We start from the raw sequence: 17796 nt of genomic DNA, 5'->3' as shown, positions 1-17796 counted from the left end.
AGTTAGCCTGCGGTACGGAATTTTTCCCCCGATTTTTTTGCTTCAAAAACTTTTTTTCACGATTTTTTAGCTTTAAAAAGTAGATGCGCGTTATACATAAATGCGCGTTATACACAACGTTTTACGTTATATGATACTGCACGGTAAACTCAAACTTTGTATCGAAGAGAAGGTGTTGAAATTAATGAAGTACAATGTTCTTAACTATCGTATATGCTGCTTTTTAATAACTAATGATTCATTGTTCCATTTGTGAATCGTGACTGATCATGAATTGTTGAAATGATTGTCAATTGCTCAACAATCCATATATATTTCTGACCATTTTATAATTTTCTTAATATTAGTTATGAATTGATCTTAGAAGTCAAATGTATTACTTAATTAAATACATTTATAAATATAAAGAACTAATCTTTAGATTATCATAATATTCTCAGGCTTGTTGGTCTTAGGGATGTGTGGGTTGATGAGCAATTTCTCCTTTTATCACAATTATTTCTACCCTACCTGATCATTTCCTTCATATTCCATTTTAATTCAATTGACGTCTGCAACCTCTTTCAAATTGGGAAAGTCCAAAATGTGTTGTTTGGTAAAGGGTTAAGGAATTTTGATTCCTATGGGTCTTGTGAATCTGTTTCAAATCAAATGCGTAGATTTGATCTTCAGCATCTTAAAATATGTGAAATAGAAAGAACGACAATATCTTTTGGAGAGATAAATGTACCTACGTTATAAGCAAAGGACCTGTGCAACAATTCCCGGGCTTTTTTGTCTGTTTAGTTAACACGGTAGTAACTTTCCATATATAAAAATGCTCATCCTTCCAACTTTAAGCGCCCAGTGGGACGAGGGATAGAAAGAGAAAGTCACATGCTTGAGTACATTTCAACCCATGCGCATTACACGTTTTTTTCGCAAAAAAAAACAGTGGAGCGATGAAGGGCCATCATGGCCCTCTTGTTTCTAAACCAGTGGCTTTATTTTTTATCAGTTTTGATATGTTAAATACCTTTCGTTGGCCACTATCTACAATTGCATAAGATCATTTGATGTTTTGCTATCAGTCGCTATCAGTCTATAGGGAAGTTTAAAAGCAGAAGTGTTATCAAATCCAGATATTTTCATGAGGTTGAAACAAGTTGTTCATATTTTTTCTTTTTGATTCTATGTTGTAAAGAAAATGTATTTTATTTTTAGTGTTCAAGGAAACACAATTTAATGAAAGAATATATGAGTCTTGACAACGATGACAAAAAATTATGAAACACGAAACAACAATGAAATAGCAAATGATAAAACCAGTTGAGAAAACTCGTATGTTCTGTTTAAAAAAATGCCTAAGGGAATTTTACTTGTACATTTATTAAACCACCTTCATGAATGGCAAAATAAATTGTATATATTTTAACGTAATTTGTCATGATTTCGGATATAAATTTTCGGATACTTTTTCCCCATTTATATCCAGACCGATTGATGTTGCGGGAAAATAGGATCCCTGTATATGACAATCTAGGTTTCTTGTTACATGCGCATTGTCTTCTAAACTTAGGCATGTATTCATAAAGATATTATTGACCTGCAACTTAGTGAGTGTTTCATGACCTAGTAGCCTTTTCAAAGATTCATATTACATCCGAAGTTTATGATCATATTTATGTATTATATTATTTATTTTAACAGAATCTAACGCAATTATCATGTAGATAAATACTCCTCTCTTAATGGTTACATTCCAAGCTGTCATAAACATAAAATTATCAAGTTTTGTAGCTTAAAGAATTTGGTACAAGATCTTTTATCAGAGGTTCTCTATGCATAAATGGACAATCTTAAACGTTCAGTTATATATTTTCAGAAAGATAAGGATTTTAAAGCTTGTTTAGGGTTCACCCTGCAATGTTCCAAATTAGACTAGGGGTAAAAAATGGCCAAATTGGCTTAAGAAAATAATGTTTGCCTTTTTCTTAACCATAAAATAGGCAAATTAAGAAGAATTTTGCTCATGTGAGGTTAATTTGGCTAAGACTTTTTTTAGCCAGGGAATCCCTGTTGTTCAGTTAAACTACACATGCAGTGTTTAGTTTAAACCCAATTATTTTAGCTCAATTGCATTTAAAGTACTTATTTCTTATTTGAAACATTCATGAGTCCGTTTCCTGGGTCTATAAACAGTAGTTTGTGTCCTTGAGGGAGATCTAAAGAACGCTCCCACAGTTGGGATCAAACCCTGTTCAGGTTTTATGCTGTTTGCTGCTCATCAGTATCTTAGGGTTGGAAATAAGCCTTTAAAACTTAAATTTAGTGAGAAAGGTCTATAATTAAATTTAACTTTCTAAGGGACTTTAAATGCATCAAAATACATATCCAAGTCTAGTGGTAAAGGGTTAATTAAGATAACGTTGTCCCTTTTTCAACCATCCAAGAAAGCTCCATGAAATCACATCATGCCTTTGCATTGAAAAATTATGATAGTGAAACAAGAATGGAATTCTTGTTTTCTGTTATTTGCATTAACAGTGTAGTATTTCAATATCATGTATCCAGTCATTGACAATCACTGACATCTGAGATATTATGAGGGTATTTATAGTGGCTGTAAGCCTTTTAAGAAAAGATTAATATGTTTGTTTTACCACACCTGCTTTTTCTATGAAGAAGTTAACATTTAATAAAATGGAACTTTATTTTCCTTAAATACATAAAGCCTATTGAAACTCAGATGTAGTTACTTTATTCTGCATTTTATAAAGCCTATTGAAACTCAGATGTAGTTACTTTATTCTGCATTTTGTATTAATATATTATCTTGAGTTACTTGTATAAAGTTAATTCAAATGTACATATTTCAATAGTTATTTCTTTAAAATAGTCATGTAAGGTTACTTTGTCAACTTTGAAAAAGACAAACAGTTTTTAAAAAGAAGAGAAGTGAGTCATGTGATACAATTGTTTAAAATAAAAGGCTTATTAAAGTAAATTATTTATAGAAGTATGTTGTGGTTATGGGTTGACTTAAAACATACATTTAACTTAAATTACTTGCAAAACTATTTTCTCTTTAGGATATATTTCAGGGGTCTAGCAAGGTTCAAAATTTAGGGAGAAGTCACTTCTCCCAAAGGCCAAAATAGGGAGAAGTGGCAACTTTTCGGGGAGAAATGGTACTTTTGCATCCAGTGGTCAAGCTTAGCTCAAAATTTCGGGAGCTGTCACTTCTGTACAGTTGCGTCATAGGTCTTCATTTTACATGTATTTTGCAGCAAATTAAAGAAGTATTTCCGTTCAGCTTTCAATCAACTCTTTACTTGTCTTATACCCCTCATTAAATTTGCCAATTATCATTAATCAAAAACAATCTTATTTCACACTTTGGGGGACAACATTTACAAATACAAACACACACTCACTTAAGTGTTCATTTTTGTTATTGGTGTATTTAACTGAGTTAAAGTTATATATTTAACACTTAACATGCTATTTATGTGATAACTGATATGCTATTTCAAAAATAGAGGCTGAAATGGGTGATGGAATTCAAAAGGCTGCATTTCATTTATAATAAGAGATGTCAAGTGTATAAAACCTACATTTTTCTTATTTCTAATTGATTGTAAATTATTCTGGTAATTTTTATTATTTTTTTCCTGTACAGGTTTATCAAATAAAACTTCAAGTTTAACAAAACCAGTAATATTCATAATCTTCTTACTTCCATGTAAATTTTAAGAAAATCAAGATTAAATCAAATTTATATTGTGCTACAATTTTTTAAAATAAAAATTCATTTAAAGTCTCATTTTACAGCACAGATTCCAAATCTTACCCATAAATGAGCCCTATATTTATTGCCAGTGTGCTAGGTTAACTCTTCCCATTTGATCATTCCTTTGTATTGTTTTAATTTGCTGAAGTATAGTTATTGGTAGCCAGCACAAGGCAATTAATCAAGGCTTCACCTATGAACAATTTTAAGAACTCTAATAGCTCCCGACTGTGCATTTGAATGTTCAACTTTGCATGACCTGTAAATGAGGCAACTTCTGACTGAGAATTCTCCTGTGTCCAATTCTCCACATCAAATTGATTTTAAAGGTCAATGTGTGGCACAAACAAATAATTAAAAGGTGGAGAAGTTATGTCGCCTTCATGAAATTAATTAGCGACATAAATATTCCCTTGGCGAGCAAATCGCCCACTTCGCCCACTAGCCAGACCCCTGTATTTAGTATAGCATAAATAGGCTTTAAAATAATTGTAACCATCATGTTATCATTCATAATCCCACCCATGATTAAATTTCAGAATCATCAAGTATTTCAATAGATTTTGAAAATTTAGAGTCAATTAATCCCTTGTTTGCAATGTTTAGGGGTCGCTTGGAATCTTCAGGGGTCAAAATAAGTCAAGAGTTATTTTCTTTCTGCATAATTGTTAATTGGTCCACAAAAGTTGTTTGCATAAAGTTTAAGTGAAATACAATACAAGGCAGACATTTTAGGCGGGGATCATATTTTTTTCGGTTTTGTCGGTCCTAGACCGATTGGGGTCATGAAAGACCGATTGAAAATCCCAAATAGTTGGTCTGATTCTGTTTGCTAAAATTCCCATGTCATGATATCGATTACACAATGTACATGCTAACACACCATAATGACATTCTTATCTCGATTAGGTGTTACACCATTCGCTGCAGTCTCTAAACCGGTCAGGACCAGTTTATTGCACGTCAGATCAAGAATCAAAACCTTGTGAACAGCGGATTAAAGACGCATCCGAAAAGACATGTCTGAAAGCACGCGCTGTCACTAAACAAACCATGCCGATACATTTTCCACCAGCGTAATAATCCGGTAATATAATTATGAATGAAAGTCGCGGATCTGATCGACAAAACAGCCGAAAGTTATTATTATGGGCGGAACTTCACATAAAATACTACACAAGAAAAATAATATACATTGTATAAATCTTTAGTAAAACCGTGTTAGAATCGAAATAATTCGTGTACTTTGTACAGTAGCTTGTTGTTTAATAACCCACGACCGGAAAATTAGATGCGTGGTTTCAAATGCTTCGCACTCTTGATTTAATCCCTACGCATCTAAACTATCGGCCGTGGGTTATTTGACAACAAACTATAACGTACACGAATTATTTCTTAATGATTTGGTTTTGTTATGGTCAGTAGCCATTAGCCAACCTACGCATAGACATTTGTTTGGTTCAGTGCCTTTGTAAGCTAGTATCGAGTCGACAACGATTTAAAACATCGGTATAGACTTACACAGATTAATACCATTGATAGCGATAAAAAAGTCTGATAAAACAGCACACGAAACAACAATGAAATAAAAATGATAAAACCAGTTGATAAAGCTCGTATATTCCGTTTAAAAAATGCCTATGGGAATTTTACTTGTACATTTATTATACCACCTTCATGAATGGCAAAATCAATGGTATATGTTTTAACGTAATTTGTCATGACTTCGGACATATATTTTCCTATACTTTTTCCCCATTTTTATCCAGACCGATTGATGTTGCGGGAAAATATGATCCCTGATTTTAGGTATACATTTTATTGTTGAGTTCTTGGTAACATTTGCATCAAAATGATGCAAGAGATATTATTTTTAGGAGACAAAAGTCAGAAACTTTAAAAATACTTGCATCAAAAAGCATAAATTTGTTTCAATTGAAATCCCTGATCATTGTGTTTAAGATTTAACTTCCTGACTTGCATATTGTGTGAAGATTGTCTTTTATTTGTGCTGTTTTGATCAATCAATGATTTCTTCCTTAAGATGAATAAAAACATGCAGCAGAAAAATTACATTTACAAAAATATGGGTATAACAATCATGTAAGTTTTGCCTTGTAAATGTCACAATAATTAATAGTGGGGCTTACCTTCAGTGTTTGGCTTTCATGCTTAGAAATGAACAACATTTTTCTTCATTTTATCAGTTTAATAATGAACTATCTGGATAATAAACCTAATGTATGCAGTGATTATTTTATTAAACTTTTAAACAAAGTTTTTAATATAATGGTAGCAAAAAATTGCTTTATTTGTATGTCATTTTTTCCTCTGACCACAGTAGTACAGCGTCAATCACAGGAATTTTTGGTTCACTAATTTCTTTACCATTATCCTTATTAATAACTTTAAACTATGCCTTAGAATGACTTGTTTTATATATTGAAAGTAAGTTGAATAAATATATATGAAAATCAACAAGTACACATATGTATACATACATGCAGTGGTAGGGTGAGTGGGTAATTGTTATCTGGTTTCTAAACTTGATGTATACATTATTGTAATCCGGTATGTGCTTGATTGAAAGGAAATTGCCTGAATGGATGTTGTGCTTCTTATTGATTTTGTAAGGAGGCCATTTACTTTTCATTTTATAAGTGGATACTAATAAAGGGTTGGATGTTCATTTAACGTTCAAATTGTTAATCTTTCCTCTCTATGGCCAACATTTAAAGGTTGATGAAACTTGGTTAGAATATTTAACAAGATCTAAGTCAGGTTTGAATCTGGGTCAGATGCATCCAAAAACTAGGTCACCAAGTCAAATCTTGTAAAAAACATTTTACCACTCAAGAGGCCACATTTATGACTCAGTCTTGATTACACTTGGTCAAAATGTTTCTAAAAGTCACGTTTCAATGTTAGTCAAGTGGGATCACAGACAGATCAAGTCTTCAACAATTGAGGTCAGGGAACTGAAGGTGAATGCTTATGGGCCATTATGGCTGTCTTGTATGTACAGTCCAACCTGCCCGAGCGACCGCCTGTTTATAGCGACCAACAGTCAATAAGGACCACACCGATTTCCTCCCGAACGATTTCACTATATATTGAACCTGCGAATAAAGCCCACCTGTGAACAAAGACCAACGACCACCCTTTTACATTCCCAAATCTCCATTTTGATAGCTCACAACGACCACTGCAATCATAAACATCAACGATTTCGCAACTTTCAAAAAACAAAATGACCGCCAGGACGCTGCGTAGTCACGTGATACACATCTTACCAGTGGACTCGTCGGTCGCTATGGAGATATTGGCAAGTGACAGTTTATTGCACTCGATAGCAGTTGTTTGTTTATTTAACATGCATTGCTAATTGGTAGTCCCCTGCTTCTTTTATGCATTTGACAGTTTGTCAAAATGTAAAAATTTGCCTTTGTATTTAAGTGACTCGCGATTAATGTACTGATTGCCGAAAATATCAAAGACAAATTTGGGGCTTTCATAAACTTATTTAGGAAATTAACGGTTTCATATTATTTACGATGCCTATTAAAGACAAACATTTTGATAGTCATTCTCTTCTTAAATTTCTCCGTAATAAAACGTTCATAGATTATAGAAAAGTAAATTGTCAGTTCAAGTTAACCATCATGGCTTCCAAGCGTAAGTTATTTACGTTGGAAGAACGCGTTAAGGTCATTAGTTTGTTAGGTAAAGGACACAGTTGTAGACGAGTGGCTAGTGATCTTGGTGTAGGAAAAACTCAAATTTAGAGCATTTTAAAGCGTAAACATGAGATTATGGACAAATTCGAGGAGATCGTAAACTGTGAAAGTAAACGCCCTAAGCGTGATTCAGAATTCGCGTCAGTGAATGACTTAGTGCATAAGTGGTTTGTTGACGCAAGTGCAAGGCTTTTGCCTGTGTCTGGACCTATGATACAGGAGAAAGCCTTGAAGTTTGCGTGTGAGTTAGCATATTTGGACTTTAAGGCTAGCAATGGCTGGCTCGAGTCATTTGTAAAAAGAAACAGCATTGTATTTAAGATTCAGAGTGGTGAGCGGGGTGAAGTCAAGAGTAGTGTCAAGCATAGTAAAATAAGTGATTTTTTAAGTGAGTGTTTTGATTTTGTGTGTGTCTTGAGTGGAGGGGGACGGGGGTCGTAGTGCTTATTGTGTTTTGTTGTTTCTACTGGTACGTTGAGTATCTGTCTGGAATCTTATTCTTGGATGTTTTCAGTCTTATATAAATATCAGATGTCATTTATTGTCCATTATTGTCAACTTTACTAGTTGTGTAGTAGTGATTCATGTATTTCATGTATAAAAATTTGCTATGTTATGTGTATTTTGTACTTTGTTCTTTTTAGAACTACATGTACATGTACGCATACATGTATGTCAATAGTTATTTATACAGTTTATGATAAATTAAATAAATAATAAAAACATAAGGGAATAGGTATACAACATGTAATAAATATACAAATGTAAAACAAAACTGTGTTTTCAAACCTTTATTTCATTATACATGCATAAGTATTCAAACATTTAAACAATAGAGCACATACATAGATAAGGTACCTGTTAAAAAACTACTAGCATATTTTGCAAAGTTTCGATCGACCCTGCGAATAAAGACCACCTGTGAACAAAGACCACAACAACCAAATCCCTTGAGTGGTCTTTATTGACAGGTTGGACTGTATTTAGTTTGTCTGAATTTCCTATTGCTCTTTGCCTGTCAATTGCTTTTTATGTCCCCCACTATATAACGTTCCAGAATCGATAAATTGACCGCCGCAATATTGTCAGTCACGTGACTGTTCGCCATTACACTGCTGCTAACTACTGCGAGTCTGCGATTCAAAAAGCCAAAGACGTAGAGAATACCCGCTTCGCCAATGTCTGATAAATAAATTACTTACTGAATTATTTTCGGGCGATTATCACATTTTTGTTGTTAAAATGATTGTTTGAAGTTGAGATTGATTGTTAAAAATAAAATGTTTTAAATGCTTTCGTGTATTTGTTTTGTGTGTGTGTAATCAAGTGGTGATCAGCGGCGAAAATTTGCCGGTTCATTCACTCATATTATGTCTTTGATTGGACTTTTTACTTTTAACTTGTTACAAATAATTCACGCTTGTATTGTTGTGTTGATTTTAATAGCTGCAACATCAAGTAGATTATATTTTAATTAAAACTTATTAAAGATTCTCGCGAAATTAATTACCGCTAATTGTTTGTAACTGGTCTTAATTGGTAAAACTCTATATTCTAAAATCATAACATAGTATATTAAGTATATTTTTGATATGCCTTCCATTATTTTTCTTGTTCTAATTTAAATCAGAGATAAAAAATTGTTGTTTGGATTTAAATTAAATTTTGTGAGCTGGAATTATGTCATGTAAAAAAACCGAACTTTTTATCATGAGAGAGTGATATTGATCTTGACGATCTTTTAGGTGATTATACGGAATATGAAGAGAATTTGAATATATCTAGGTGAATAGATTTTCATCTTGGAATCATGTTACAGCTCTACAGCTAAAATACTAAAAAAATGTATTTTATAGGTCTTTGCAGTAACGCAAAACATATGGATAACGACACTTGTTTAGTCAATTAATGGAAAAAAAACCTCCGAAAAAAACACCTTAATAATATTTCAAAAATATATTATTTAGTGCAAAACGAATTTATTAATACATTTATTTGCATCTTTAAAAAAACGCGGCATTAGCATCAAAGTTAAGATTATCTGAAGACTGAAAGGCCGACAATTTGACACAACAAAGAGCTCTATGCATAAGCAGTTTTGTTTTTTTTTTTGCAGAAAAGCTTCAATAAATTACAATAGTAATACATCTAATTATAAAAATATAATTATCAATGGCATGAGTACGCTAGTGTGATAAACAAATGAGTGATAGAAAGTGTAATGGGTGCATTGAAAATAAACGTACTTCAAAGCCCTATTAAAAACGAAGTGCATGACAGTATTTTCATGTAATTTTAATTTGATGGGTTTTGTACAAAGAATGACGCTATTGAGGAATATTAACATACAACTGAAAAACACAACTTCACATTATGCAAATTGAACGGTGTACTCATGTGTATTGAAAGCTGATTACTAGTGAGTATGAGTGACAAATATCTAACATTTTAACACACATAATTATATAAATATACATATTGTTTTTTAGCTCATCAATTTTTTGAAAAAAAATTATGAGCTATTGTCATCACTTTGGCGTCGGCGTCTGCGTTGGCGTAGGCGTCGGCATCCGGTTAAGTTTTGCGTTTAGGTCCACTTTTCTCAGAAAGTATCAATGCTATTGCATTCAAACTTGGTACACTTACTTACTATCATAAGGGACTGGGCAGGCAAAGTTAGATAACTCTGGCATGCATTTTGACAGAATTATGTGCCCTTTTTATACTTCGAAAATAGAAAATTTTTGTTAAGTTTTGTGTTTAGGTCCATTTTTCTCAGAAAGTATCAATGCTATTGCATTCAAACTTGGTACACTTACTATCATGAGGGGACTGGGCAGGCAAAGTTAGATAACTCTGGCGTGCATTTTGACAGAACTATGTGCCCTTTTTATACTTAGAAAATTGAAAATTTTGGTTAAGTTTTGTGTTTAGGTCCATTTTATTCCTTAAGTATCTAAGCTATTGCTTTCATACTTGCAACACTTATCAACTATCATAAGGGGACTGTGCAGGCAAAGTAATGTAACACTGACTGGTATTTTGACAGAATTATGTGCCCTTTTTATACTTAGAAAATTGAAAAATTGGTTAAGTTTTGTGTTTTGGTCCACTTTATTCCTACAGTATCAAAGCTATTGCTTTCATACTTGCAACACTTATTAACTATCATTAGGGGACTGTGCAGGCAAAGTTATGTAACTCTGACTGGCATTTGGACGGAATTATGGGCCCTTTATACTTAGAAAATTGAAAATTTTGTTAAGTTTTGGTCCACTTTACCCCTAAACTATCATAGATATTGCTTTCATACTTTGAACACTTGCAAACTATCATAAGGGTACAGTAAAAGGACAAGTTGCATAACTATGGTTGTCATTTTTACGGAATTATGGCCCTTTTTTGACTTAGTAACTTTGAATATATGGTTAAATTTTGTGTTTCGATCCACTTTACTTCTAAAGTATCAAGGCTATTGCTTTCAAACTTCAAATACTTTCATGCTATCATGAGGTTACTGTACCTGGCAAGTTGAATTTTACCTTGACCTTTGAATGACCTTGACTGTCAAGGTCAAATTATAAAATTTTGCTAAAAATGCCATAACTTCTTTATTTATGACTAGATTTGACAAAACTACTCTTACCTGACATACCCCGAATCCACCACCCCCTATTTTTTATTTTTTTTTATTTTTTTTTTTAAGATCATCTCAGAAATGACCACCACCACTCTCACACTATACTATACCCCCCCCACCCCCCCCCCCCCCCCCTTAGAAGAAGAGGGGGTATATTGCTTTGCACATGTCGGCCTAGGATCATGAAACTTCATAGGTAGATTGATCATGACTCGCAGATGACCCCTATTGATTTTGAGGTCACTAGGTCAAAGGTTAAGGTCACGGTGACCCAGAATAGTAAAATGGTTTCCGGATGATAACTCAAGAACGCATACGCCTAGGATCATGAAACTTGATTGGTAGATTGATCATGACTCGCAGATGACCCCTATTGATTTTGAGGTCACTCGGTCAAAAGGTCAAGGTCATGGTGACCCGAAATAGTAAAATGGTTTCAGGATGATAACTCAAGAACGCTTATGCCTAGGATCATGAAACTTGATAGGTACATTGATCATGACTGGCAGATGACCCCTATTGATTTTCAGGTCACTAGGTCAAAGGTCAAGGTCACAGTGACCCGAAATAGTAAAATGGTTTCCCAATGATAACTCAGGAAAGCTTATGGCTAGGATCATGAAACTTCATAGGTACATTGATCATGACACGCAGATGACCCCTATTGATTTTCAGGTCACTAGGTCAAAGGTCAAGGTCACAGTGACAAAAACATATTTACAAAATGGCTGTCACTACAACTTAGAGCCCATATGGGGGGCATGCATGTTTTACAAACAGCCCTTGTTTTTTTGTTTTTTTAAAGATCATCTCACAAATGACCACCACACCCTCACACTATACTATACCCCACCCCCCACCCCCAATTTTTTTTTTTGGAAACAATTTAAAAACACAAATATTTATTTTTATTATTTTATGTTTGAAATACCGTCCAACCATCGCACTCAAGAATCCCCCCCCCCTCCCACCCACCCCCTCCCGAATTTTATTTTTTTTTGCAATTTTTTTCGCATTTTTGGAAGATAATGTTATAAATGTCCACGCCCCCACACTATACACCCCTCTTCACTCCATCCCTCCCTCCTTTGTGATTGAAAATGAAAGACCCTTCACCTTTAAAAAGTAAATAGATGAGCGGTCTGCACCCGCAAGGCGGTGCTCTTGTTTTTGTGTTTTCATGGCTTAGGTAAATAATGGCACATGTTACGCTGTAAGTTAAATTGTTCTTTATGTTGATATGTCATGGTCCTGTACAAAATAATTAACATACACACAAATTTTAAGTTTAAACTTTTGATTAACATTTTCTTGCAAATACTCATATGAACACTATTTCAAGTGCCTGTATCACCAGAATCTGATGTATTCTATTTAATGTTTAGTTTACAAAATAAACTGTTATTAGGAGTGGATTGACTGACAATCAATATTGAATAGGCACACAGGATGTTTGTCTTGTAAATAAACGTCCCTGTATATTTGGGCTGATGATGTATTTACATTAACCCTTTCCCCCATAAGAAGCAAAGTGAAAATGGCTATTTGCAAACAGCATAAAACCAGAGCAGCCTACGAGTAACTCGCAGTCTGTTCAGGTTTTATGCTGTTTGCTGCTCATCAGTATCTAAGGTTTAGAGCTGAAGCCTTAACAACTTGATTCTTGTAAGAAGGGTCTTTAAATAAAACATAACTTTCTAAGGGACTACAAATGCGTCAAAATACGTATCTTAGTGGGAAAGAATTTCATGTTGAATAGTCCTGTTGTTCACTTGTATTGCAGGTCACCTGTCATCTGATACTCTCCCTTCAACGGTGACCTTGTATAACTCATTACCGCTTATATACGTACTTTGACGCATTGTAGTCCCTTAGAAAATTATATTGATTTTAAGACCTCTCTTACTAGATCCAAGGTTTTAAGGCTTGAACTCAAAACCTTACATACTGATGAGCAGCAAACAGCATAAAAACTGAACAGACTGCGAGTTACTCGCAGGTCACAGGCTGTTCTGGTTTGATGCTCTTTGCACATAGCCATTTCCACTTTGCTTCTGAGTGGGAAAAGGTTAATCACTGTTTCATCGCCAAGCCAAACTACTTTTAGTCTTATATTGGAAAAAAAACAAACTACTTCATGTAGGGCTAAAATGGAAAAATGAGTAGTAAAATGCCTCATGTTCAACAAGGAAAACAACTAAACTATTTTTAATATGGTATTAAACCAGATATTTATATTTTTATGCCCCCCTTCGAAGAAGAGGGGGTATATTGCTTTGCTCCTGTCGGTCGGTCTGTCGGTCCGTCCACCAGGTGGTTGTCAGATGATAACTCAAGAACGCTTGGGCCTAGGATCATGAAACTTCATAGGTACATTGATCATGACTTGCAGATGACCCCTATTGATTTTGAGGTCACTAGGTCAAAGGTCAAGGTCACGGTGACCCGAAGTAGTAAAATGGTTTCCGGATGATACCTCAAGAACGCATGCGCCTAGGATCATGAAACTTCATGGGTAGATTGATCATGACTTGCAGATGACCCCTATTGATTTTGAGGTCACTAGGTCAAAGGTCAAGGTCACGGTGACCCTAAACAGTAAAATGGTTTCCGGATGATAACTCAAGAACGCATACGCCTAGGATCATGAAATTTCATGGGTAGATTGATCATGACTCGCAGATGACCCCTATCGATTTTGAGGTCACTAGGTCAAAGGTCAAGGTCACGGTTACCCGAAATAGTAAAATGGTTTTCGGATGATAACTCAAGAACGCATACGCCTAGGATCATGAAACTTCATAGGTAGATTGATCATGACTCGCAGATGACCCCTATAGATTTTGAGGTCACAAGGTCAAAGGTCAAGGTCACGGTGACCCGAAATAGTAAAATGATTTTCGGATGATAACTCAAGAACGCTTTTGCCTAGGATCATGACACTTCATAGGTACATTGGTCGTGACTCGCAGATGACCCCTATTATTTTTCAGGTCACTAGGTTAAAGGTCAAGGTCACAGTGACAAAAATCGTATTCACACAATGGCTGCCACTACAACGGACAGCCCATATGGGGGGCATGCATGTTTTACAAACAGCCCTTGTCTGTCCTTGTGCTTTTTTTGATTGATTTGGGGTTAAGTTTCTGTTTTTTTGTACATCAACTTCTGATATAATTTGCTTTACATGTATTCCATTGCTTAATACATCTTCATTAGTAGCCTGTTTATATTCAAATTGCAGTATTTTTAGCTCACCTGATTGCTCAGGTGAGCTTTTGTGACCGGTCTTTGTCCGTCGTCCATCCGTTAACATTTGTTCGTAAACACTCTAGAGGCCACATTTATTTCCGATCTTCATGAAACTTGGTCAGAAGCTTCGTCCCAATGAAATCTCGGTCATGTTCAAAACTGGGTGGTGCCAGTCAAAAACTAGGTCACTAGGTCAAAAAAACGAAAAAAACTTGTAAACACTGTAGAAGTCAAATTTCATGCCCAATCTTCATGTAACTTTGTCAAAATGTTTGTCTTAATGATATGTTGGTTAAGTTCAAAAGTGGTTCCGGTCCGTTGAAAAACATGGCCGCCAGTTGGCGGGGCAGTTTTCCTTAAATGGCTATAGAGAAACCTTTTTAAACACAATTTTGGCCCACTCATCATGAAAGTTAATCAAAACATTGGTTTTATTGATTTCTCGGACGAGTTCGAAAACTGTCCAGATCTGTGAAAAAACATTACGCCAGTGGGCCGCCACTATATGTATATAGTGAAAACATGTGAACACTCTTGAAGTCACATTTTTTGCCCAATTTTCATTAAAAATTTGTCAAAACATTTGTTTCCTTGATACGAGAGTTGAGTTGGAAAATGAGTTGGTTCCGGTCAGTTCAATAACATGGCTGCGGGGGGAGGGGGGGGGGGGGGCAGTTTTCTTATATTTATATAGTAAAAAATAGCTTGTGAGCAATCATCATGAAACTTGGTGAAAAATTGGTTTCATATATATCTCAGATGAGTTTGCAAATGGTCCCGATGGATCAATAAATATTGCTGCCAGGGGGTCGGGGCAGTTTTCCTTATGTGATTATAAAGAGAGAAACTTTGGGATCGAACACTATAGAAGTCACATATTTTTGCTATTCATCGTGAAACTTAGTCAATACATTGGTTTTATTGATTTCTTGGACAAGTTGGACAATGGCTCAGATCGGTGAAACACACTTTTTAGCTCACCTGATTGCTCAGGTGAGGTTTTAGGATTGGTCTTTGTCCGCTGTCCACACATTTCACATTTCTCAAGCATTCTTTATCAAAGTTGCTGAAAGATCTCAGTCAAGTTTGATGATGAGCAAAATCACATACTTAATGCCATAATTATTGCCCTAAGATTGTCCAAATTTTCATTATATTATGCAAAATCTTTGTAAGCAAAGTTTGATGTTTGGTAAGGGGGGTCAACTCAAAATATAGGTCACCATGCCTAATCTTACAAAAAGAAAAACGATCCCTACGCCAGAGTTTTGATTCAATAATGATGAAACTTGACCAGGATGTTTGTCTGATCAATATCGAGGTCAAGGTTGACATTAGGTAAAGATTGAATGAACCGACTCCTCTCAGGTGAGCGAACTAGGGCCATCTTGGCCCTCTTGTTTTAAATGGGTTTAAGTGAATTTTTTCATTTTACGTTCAAATAATAGGTTAGGTGCGAACCTGAATGTATTGATAAAAGAAAGTGTAACGGTCGGAAAAAAGTCTTAATTGTTGATGACATTTTCATCTTCAGTCCCCGCTTTTAAGCTCACCTGAGCGATAGCTCGAGGTGAGCTATTGTGGTCACTCAGCGTCCGGCGTCCGTCCGTCCGTCCGTCTGTAAACAATTTGTAAACATCTTCTTCTACTAAACCATTGAGCCAATTTCAACTTAATTTCATGTGGAGCATCCCTAGGTCATGGGACAAAAGAATTGTTAAAAAAAATTTGATCACATAACCAAGATGGCCGCCATGACCATATATGGTAAAAACCTTAAAAAATCTTCTTGTCAGAAACCGCTCATCAGATTTTCAAAAAATTTCACAGGGATGACCTTTGAGGGCTCCCCTGAAAAAGTTGTTCAAAGAAATTTGATTCGTCAAAAAACATGGCCGCAGGAGCTCGTTGAACTTTGCATGTTTATTCGTTTTTGCCTATTTTGTGAAAACTTTCAAAAATCTTCCACATTTTTTGTCCGATCCTTTCCAAATTTGCACAGTGTCTTTATATCAATGAGGACACGAACCCTACAAAAAATGAGCATTATTGGTCCATGAAGTACAGAATTACCTCCCCTTGAATTGAGAAAATGGTGTTTATGCAATAAAGTCCAAATTTTTCATCCAATTCTTTCCAAACTTGTAAGGATTTAGCATGGTTCAAACAAGGGAAACAACTACGGTTTATGCATGTTCTTTTTATTACAGATTTGCCTCCCTTTAATTCATTCAAAATCTCATTTTACAGCAGAGATTCCAAATCTGACCTGTAAATGAGCCCCATATTTACTGCTGGTGCTATGTTACCTTTTCCCATTTGATCATTCTTAAGTATTGGTCTTGTAATGCTGCTACTGCTACTGCTACTGCTACTGCTACTGCTACTACTACTACTACTACTACTACTACTACTACTACTACTACTACTACTACTACTACTACTAGTACTACTACTACTAGTACTACTACCACCACCACCACCACCACCACCACCACCACCACCACCACGTCTACTATTACTACTTCTACTACTACTGCCACTACTACTACTACTTTTACCACTACTACTACTACTACTACTACTACTACTACCACTACTACCACTACTACTACTACTACTACTACTTCTACTACTACTTCTACTACTACTACTACTACTACTTCTACTACTACTACTACTACTACTACTACTACTACTACTACTACTACAACTACTATTACTGCTACTACTACTACTACTACTACTACTACTACTACTACTACTACTACTACTACTACTACTACTACTACTACTACACCACCACCACCACCACCACCATTCACAGTGACAAAAAACGTATTCACACAATGGCTGCTACTACAACTTATAGCCCATATAGGGGGGCATGCATGTTTTACAAACAGCCCTTGTTTCTATGGGATTTTAACCACAACTGTTCATGTTTATCTCCGACACATATTTTTAGGTCACCTGTCATGAAGTGACACGGTGAGCTTATGTGATCGTGTGATGTCCGGCGTCCGTTGTGCGTGCCTGCGTGTGTCCGTGCGTCCGTCCGTCAACAATTTGTTTGTGTAGACAGTAGAGGTCACAGTTTGCATCCAATCTTGATGAAATTTGGTCAAAATGTTTATCTTGATGAAATCCGGTTTGGGATTGTATTTGGGTCATCTGGGGTCAAAAACAAGGTCACTAGGTCAAATAATAGAACAACCTTCTGTAGACAATATAGGTCACAGTTTTCATCCAATCTTTATGAAATTTGGTCAGAATGTTTATCTTGATGAAATCTGGGTTGGGATTTTATTTGGGTCATCTGGGGTCAAAAACTAGGTCACTAGGTCAAATAATAGAAAAACCTTGTGTAGACATTAGAGATCACAGTTTTCATC

The 17796-nt window shown here is 35.2% G+C and overlaps 1 protein-coding gene across 2 annotated transcripts in view; it reads left to right on the top strand.

The window, feature by feature from the left end:
• Window positions 1-17796, top strand: part of LOC127855230 (uncharacterized) — a 62271-nt gene that overhangs the window by 30794 nt on the left and 13681 nt on the right. The gene's annotated exons all lie outside the window — the stretch shown is intronic.

This window comes from Dreissena polymorpha, chromosome 13 (genome assembly GCF_020536995.1).
Source record: "Dreissena polymorpha isolate Duluth1 chromosome 13, UMN_Dpol_1.0, whole genome shotgun sequence".
Lineage (NCBI taxonomy): Eukaryota > Metazoa > Mollusca > Bivalvia > Myida > Dreissenidae > Dreissena > Dreissena polymorpha.
This window is presented reverse-complemented; position numbering and strand designations above follow the sequence as displayed.